A 7,274-nucleotide genomic window follows, 5' to 3' on the forward strand; every position below is an offset into this window, starting at 1 on the left:
TAACCTACTAAATCCATGGCACCAAATTTACCATTTTAAAACAGCAGCTATTTGTAGCAGCATTCTTATTTCTGTATTTCCTAAACAGAGACGTTATTGCTGCCTGAACTTTAGCATTTTATAATCTGACCTGTAAATGGGCCCGTTCAAATATGCTTAGCAATGTTGAATGTTTCCTTCTAAAAAACAGCACCAACAAGAAGTATTTTTTTCAGTATGGAAAGGTCATAGCAATGCACTCACGACTGCTTATAGTGGGTTTGGCAGCAAAACAAGCTGAGTATATACAGTGAAACTGTCTTCTAAAGGGCAAGGGTGCTTTTGCTTATCTGAAATTAAAGCAGCCCCAAATTCTGGAGCCTGAACTGTTGCTGAACTGTTTACTTGAAGCGCAGCCCTGTGATGCAAAGTCCCACTAATTTTTAGCCTCACGAGAGAAAATAATTGTTCTCAGGAGTCTGTCAGAGAGGCTTGGGCTTTAGAAACTGCACAGTACACCAATAAACTGATTGGCCTCAATTACACTTCTGGGTGTTTTGTGTATTGGAAACACCAGCATATAGCAGATGTTTCCAAAGTCAACAAGTTATCCACAGTAACTTAATTAGCGATGTACGAAAGTCACTTACCTTTTTGAAGGGTGACATTCGCGGTAGGGGGGGAGGTGCTCCGTCCCCCCCTCCAAATTCTGTCCGGCCAGCTCCGCTCCGTGGAGATTCCACAGAGCCACCGGCTGGGGCCGCCCATAGCCAGACATCCGGCTGCTGGGCAGCCTGCAGGGACGCAAATAGCAGCTGCTGTAGCCACCGCCATTTGCATCCCTGTATTTTGCCATGATAGGCTACGTAAATATTTACGTAGCCTATCACAGCAAAAGGAAAAAAAAGGGACGCAAATGGCGTAGTGGCCGCCATTCGTGTCCCCCCCCCTTTTTTTGGCCATTTTAGCCTACATAAATACATAGGCTATTGCGAGCGGAGATGGGTTAAAGAAGACGCAGACAACAAGCTTGGGTTGAAAATTGGGCCACATTTATTGAAATAGCTGCAAAGGGGTAACTAGGACGGGCATCTAACTGTGTCAGCGGCTAGCTGGCACTTCTTGGGCGAAAACATACCCAGCCTGAGGGGTGGCGGTGATCTCGCCATCCCTCCAGACTGCCCCTTCTGAGGGAGGTAGACCTTCCGGTGTCACCCCCAACCCGGTGCCGCGAAACACCTGGGTGAGTGAGTAGGGTTGGTCTCCCAGGAAACCCTTATCCCCCCGCCGAGCCGCACAACCCGTTCGGGGGACCCTCAGGCGTCACCTGTCACCATAAGGTGCCTCTGCATGCACACCATCCCAACTTTCCTGTTTTGCCTGTCCTAGCCGCCAACTGGAATGTGACCGATGATAAAGACCATATTCCCTTACAGGACACACTCGACCCGCAAAACAGTGTGACGTAGGCAAAAAAGACGCACAGTAATAGGCCAATCGAACTGTGAGCCAAAAAATTCCTACATGATTCCCAAAGGGCAACCGGTAATAAACCCACACTGCTTAGGGGAGGGTGGGAGGGAGCTGCGTTGAGCCAGAGAGCTGAGTTTGAGAAGGGGGCTGAGTTTAAGGCAACTCAGCCTGCCCCTCCTTGCATGGTGGTGCCACTGGGGTGCACCAATCAAAGGCCCCTGCGTCATGTCACCCCACCCGCCCGCAATGCGCCCCCCTTTTAGCCAGACAAGCTGGCGCCGGGTGAGGGCATTTGCGAGCGGAGATGGGTTAAAGAAGACGCAGACAACAAGCTTGGGCCACATTTACTGAAATAGCTGCAAAGGGGTAACTAGGACGGGCATCTAACTGTGTCAGCGGCTAGCTGGCACTTCTTGGGCGAAAACATACCCAGCCTGAGGGGTGGCGATGATCTTGCCATCCCTCCGGACTGCCCCTTCTGGGGGAGGTAGACCTTCCGGTGTCACCCCCAACCCGGTGCCGTGAAACACCTGGGTGAGTGAGTAGGGTTGGTCTCCCAGGCAACCCTTATCCCCCCGCCGAGCCGCACAACCCGTTCGGGGGCCCTCAGGCGTCACCTGTCACCATAAGGTGCCTCTGCATGCACACCATCCCTACTTTCCTGTTTTGCCCGTCCTAGCTGCCACAGGAGTCACAAGCCTAGAGCTTGTGAAACTCCCCCCACCTGCGCAGAAGAACTTCCCGCAGGCCCCTTTGCAGATCAGACAGACATATGTTATTCACTAAATGAGACAGGTGGACACCATCCTACCTGTAACGCTCCCTCCATGTCCACAGAATTCCCTGGCGGGTGGTGCATCCATCACCTCATTCACCTGGCAATAAGCCATTTCTCTGTGCACTTTCCAACGTGCCCTGCCACTGGCAACGTCATTCCATTCCTTCCCATTGATCTATGGGAGCAGTGAGGGCTGCAATAGGCTACTTCCGGCCAGGTATGCCGGACCACCTGTATCTTAGCCAAGGCCTGTTCCATCAGGTCCTCGCCTGGCTTACAGCCAAAGTCATTCCCTCCAATGTGCAGCACCTGGACCTGCGGAGGAAGACTGACAAACTTGGTGGGACAGAGTGAGGAGGGGACTCCCACCGTATGCCACGTCTATGGAGCCACTGGATCTTAATGTGACAGGGTGACAGAAGCTGAATTCTGAAGAAGACATACAAGCTCTTCATGCAGCTCCAGACATCAAAACGTGCCCATGTAAGAGCACCCGTACCGGCGTACAATGAGTCTGCTGGTCTAAGGAAGAAGCACATTAAGGGAAACTACACAATTGCCCTTAAGTCAACAGCAAACCGTTGAAGTGATAAAAACAGAGGCCCCTCCTCAGACCCGTGGCATGCCATAAAACCCATAAGGTGCCGCCAGAGCATAATCCGTTGACTTGCGTTTGGCCGTGGGCCACTGCCGTGCCCTTGCCATGCCGATCAATTTGATCACCAAATATGTAAATGGATTACTTTGGGCCAGACCTGTACCTTGCAGCAAATCAAGGCCCTCTGGGACAAGTCGGCCTTGTGAGCCCAGACCAACCCTGCATTCCGTTAGGGCTGCTACGTGGAACAGGGAAATGTCTTATTGGAAAGCTCAAATGGAGGGCCATTACCCCCGGAGCCCGAAAGGGGTATCCGGAGAGAGAGGGTGGTTAATTTACTAATGCAGGCAAACATCTGTGCCCAACACTATCTTGCACGCCGAAACCTAAATTCTGACATGGAGTCAGTGAAACCCACCTTTGTGGGCTGGAAGGCTAAATGGCCAGCTTGCGACTTATGGTCCCAAATAGTCTGTTGTTCCTTACGGAGGCGTGAAATTGTGGCCAATGATCTATAGATATGGGCCATGAATCCTATCGCTGAGGTTTTGCCTAATGCACGGCACACACACCCTGCTCTGTCGCAGGCGGCTCCTGTACAGAGAGCCATGGAATGCAGGCTGGCATGCCTGGCTTCAGTATCCTGATCTCCCATAGTACTGCAAGGATGGGATCTGGGAATGGAGCACCCACGGGGCTAAGGCCCGGAAGATGTTGACCTAATTTCATGACAAGGCATCGACAATTGGGTTTGCCTAACGCAGCACATGGTGGACCCAGAACCAGATGCTGTAATACTGACTCTGGAGCACGAACACACTGACACATGACATGACCCTCCAATTTCGGGAGGACGGAGAATGAATAACATGGTCATGTTGTCATAGCGAGGGGGGGGGGGTTACTGACTTGGCTATAAGGTTATCCCTCAATGTGCTTGGCGGGGGCGGCAGCCTCCACTCTACAGGCCTTTACCCACTGCACGATTGGACCTGCCCTAAGAATCTGAAACCCCTTGGGGTAGGGGCGGAACCATGTGAGTCCGCAGTCCAGCTTTGAGGAGAGGCTCATGCTTCCGAAAGGAGGTGCCATTAAAGCCCTACTAAGTTGAAGCCATGCCTGATGTATAACTAATTGGAACTGTGCCTAACGGACCTGAAAATTGTCCTGAGGGAGGTGAGAATAACACCTAAGGGTATCGGATTGGCTTCACCGAATGTTGCTGTGGGAGACAGGCCCTCAGCCTTTGTGAGCTAAGGGGCACCGAAGTAACAGAAAAGGGGAAGCAATACTTGCGTTAGGTCAGAACAATGACCACCATCTTTGGACTCCATGTAGCACATGCCCATCAGGGACCCGTGGCCGGGATCCCAGACAAAGACAGCTGCCTCATCGAAGAGGTGTGACACACTGAGCAGAGATGATCAGGGATCTCGTGATAATTGACTGGCCCTCAGGAAAGAGAGGTTACGAATCAGGATAAACTCCCTAGAGGATTTCCTGGGCACCATTTCGAGAAGGGAGATCCCTAGAATAGCTAACGGGGTGTGGAAAAAAAGGGGGGGGGCTAAAACCCTTCTGCCAGTACTGCATTGTTAACCTCTCCTGAACCTGTCGACACCTAGCGAGGAGCAATGTTGCTTACGAGGTAGGGATGGTCTATGTTGACCTAAAGAAAAAATGCTAGGGGGCCCTAGAACCTAGCATAAACCGTGTTCCAAGTTAAGACGCGTTCCCCCAGTTGGGTAGTGTTTTAAAGCCGGAGTATCAGTGCCAACCTTACTAGGCATTGGCCATCCAGAGCTTCCTACTGCCTCGGCTTTTCCAAGGGGACCCTACCCTCCCTGAGCATTGGACAAGAGATGCAAGAGTGCTGACTGCTACAAGGGAGCATTCACGATGAAAACTGCACGTGTCCTGGGAGCATGTGCCCATTGGGGCTTTACTCCCAACACAGATAGCAGTGCTGAAGCAGCGGACCTGCCATAGGCCGAGGGCCAGTGCGGGAGACCACCTGGTGAATGTGGCCACTGCCAGATCTGTTGCCGACCCCATCTGGGAAGGAGTCAAAATTGGAGTGAAAGGTCCTGGTCAAACAGGTCCTTACGCAGAGAAGGGCAATGGCGGCCCTCCTGCGAGAGGCCTAAACAAGCCATTCGCACACCTCCTCAGGCGAAAGACATTACGAGAAGGAGTAGCCCTGGTGACAATACAACTCGCCTGATTAGCGTAGAGATCTGATATGCCCCTTACATAGATGTCCAAAACGGGCGGGGGCAGGCGAGGGATCCTAATTAATCCAGGAAAAAACCCTGTAAGATGATGCATTAAGCGGCTGGGGTTACTGGGGTGTGACTGACGGAGCTGCAGGCGGCCCAAGCGTCATATAGGGAGATGACATTGGGCGGGACAGCCGCCCCCAGGTAGGTAAGCTAAGGCAGCAACCCCACAGCCCTAAGAGTCACCCGTCTGAACAACTGGGGTGAGGTGCAGTCATCTCACCCATATCCAGGGCAGCCGTGTCTGGGTCCCCGGGAGCAAGGGAGGTGATACCACTTGCATTGCTCCTGATGGAGATGCCTCATGAGGGCGGACCGCCTTCAGGTGTGCTGTGTCGCCTGGGCGAAACCCCAAGGAGGAGGATGTTGCTTGGATCACTGCTGACGGAGATGCCGCAGGAAGGTGGACTGCCTACAGTGGTGGGGTGCTGCCACGGTGAACCTGCGAAGGCGAGATGGAGGCCTCAATGGCATCCGGGTGCCCTGAACCCAGAGACGAGCTGTACCAATCGTGGGCACACTCTGATCCCCAGCTGGAAAAAACCGAGGTTGTTGCTTGTGTGCCCAGGGAAGATGAGGCAGCAGAAGGGAGGAGCTCCGCTGAAGGCGGTGAGCCTTCTGGAAGAGCCGATGAAGAGGAGGTGGATGCCTCAATAGCGTCCAGGCGATCTGAAATAGAAAGGAGCAACGAGTGTTGGGTCTGCTGTCGTGTTCGCTTGTGCTGGACCACTGAGGATTTTTTGTGCCTGGCCAGGGGAGGAGGAGGGATCCCCGAGGAATGCTCAGCAACTTCCAAACGAGAAAAAATTGATGCCAGTACCAGGTCTGCGTCCACATCAGAGTCAGAATCGGGCCTTGGCAGCGGACTTTGGGGAGGGGGGGCGGGGCCCTTCCATTCCCTTTCTTACCACCCTGGCCCTTCTTAGGAGGCATGATGCAGGAGGTGAATTAAGCAAGCTATCTGTCAGGGTGGACACTGAGCCCATAGAATTCCAGAGTAGTTCTAATGCTGAGGAAGAGCAGTCGCTCCTGGGAGAGGAGCGCGCTCCTCTTTCCCAGGACCAACAGCTGATGGAGTTTCCTCCCCCCCACATTCCTAGTTTTAGTTAGCAGTCAAGACCAAGCACAGATAGCAGACTTAGTGAAGGCGCGCACTCAACGGCTGCGCCCTGAGGATCCAAGGGAAAAGGGAAGGGATTTTCCCTAGTCCTTATATTCAGGGGTCTGCCAGTAATTGCTTTTCAAACAGGGACCAACTGTTCCAACTTAGGGCATAGGGATGCTGCTGCTCAGATCTAGTTGATACCTGTATAGTTGTTAAGTTGCAAAGGAAGAATAAATCTTTGAAAAGAATCCGTTTGTCTATGTCTGGACTTGGCTACTGTATTAGACTGAGAGAGCCCTCTAAGGAGCCCTTGACACCATCAAAGAGTTAATAAAGCCGCTGGGCACCCCAGACAATAGGCAGCCACCCCACAGTCTTAAGATCTGTGGGTATGAGTACCAGACCGAGACAGAGAGGCCTGGGGATGAAGATGGGAGCGCTGCACTATCGTTTAGATAGAAAATCAGATTTTCAAGAGGCACAGCCAGGGGCCAAAGGTGATGGAGCTGCGTTTGAGCGTGGGCGCCCACAGCCGAGGGCACCCTGTCACGGGAGGCGCCAAACAGGCAGTCGCCGCTGTTACGCAATTTTATTAATTAAATATTTAATAATCGTAATTTAATTACTTTTTATTATTTTTATTATGATTAATATTAATATTATTATTTATTTAATTAAAGCTTTCTTTTCATACAAACATAGGAAGCTGCCTTATACTGAGTCAGACCCTGGGTCCATCTAGCACAGAATTGTTGACACTGACTGGCAGCAGATCTCCAAGGTTTCAGGCAGGATTCTTTCGTAGCCCTACCTGGAGACACTGGGGATTAAACCTGGGGCCTTCCGCATGCCCCGCATGCCAAGCATGTGCTCTACCACTGAGCCGCAGCTCTTGATTGATTGATTGATTGGGTGGGAGGGGGAGATGTCCCAAGCCCATGGGAGGCGACCTATCGGGCTGTGATATACACACCCCGACTCGGCTCAGCAGCCAGGCGCCCCTCCAACAGGCAGGCTCGGCTGACCGGGGGGGGGGGGCAGTCAGATCGTCTCTTGGAGCGC

Source organism: Heloderma suspectum, chromosome 1 (assembly GCF_057233095.1).
Source record: "Heloderma suspectum isolate Gila_16-S chromosome 1, 16-S_ref, whole genome shotgun sequence".
Lineage (NCBI taxonomy): Eukaryota > Metazoa > Chordata > Lepidosauria > Squamata > Helodermatidae > Heloderma > Heloderma suspectum.